A 932-nucleotide genomic window follows, 5' to 3' on the forward strand; every position below is an offset into this window, starting at 1 on the left:
GTTGGTGGTGATGGTTGTCGTTGTTGCTGTTGTTGTTGTGGTGGTGGTGGTGGTGGTGGTAGTGGTATGTGTGTATATATGAATGCATGTATGTGTGTCTGCATGTATGTATGTATATATGTATATATTTGTATGTGTATGTATGTCTATATGTATGTATGTATGTATGTATATATGTGTGTGCATGTGAGTGTGTTTGTGTGTGTATGTGTGTGCGAGTCTGTTTGTGTGTGTGTGTGCGTGCGAGTGTGTGTGTGTGTGCGTGCCTGTGTCTGTATCTCTGTGTGTGTGTATGTGCTTTTCTTCGAGTTTTGTTTAAATTCTTCTTGAGAGAGTTCAAGCTGGTTGCTGACAAACTGACAAAGACTTCTTGAGTGAAGAGGGTTTCCAGTGTTTGTAAATATGTGGTTGCGTTGGTGTGTTGGCTGAACTGTCAATGCACACACTTGAGAGTGCGCATCTATTCACTGAAAGAATTTCAGATGGAGAATCTTTGGAATGTCCCACAAATCTTCACAAGTGCCACCAACAGATTACATCTGGAGAATCCACATCAGTTTCTTCTGAAAAACCCAGTATTTCTAGGTTTTTCCATAAATTTGTAGGTACATAGTTTCATGCACTTATGATAATAAGGTACAAATGAAAATTTATAATCAGGGTACAAGAGCTGTAATTTCTGCATTAATTCACTATAAATGTTCTCTTTTGATGGTACATTCACATCTGCTGGGTGTGTAAACAACAAACAGATGTATTAGTTTAACGCTCAGGAAGTGAGAAAGTCTTTTACATTTCGAGCCTACGCTCTTCGACAGAAAGGAACACAGAAATAAGCAGAGAGAGAAAATAAAAAAGGTTTAGTGGCTAGCGATCAATCATGCTGAATATATATATAAATAAATAAATGAAAACAAATATAACAAAAAAAA

Source organism: Octopus bimaculoides, chromosome 25 (assembly GCF_001194135.2).
Source record: "Octopus bimaculoides isolate UCB-OBI-ISO-001 chromosome 25, ASM119413v2, whole genome shotgun sequence".
Lineage (NCBI taxonomy): Eukaryota > Metazoa > Mollusca > Cephalopoda > Octopoda > Octopodidae > Octopus > Octopus bimaculoides.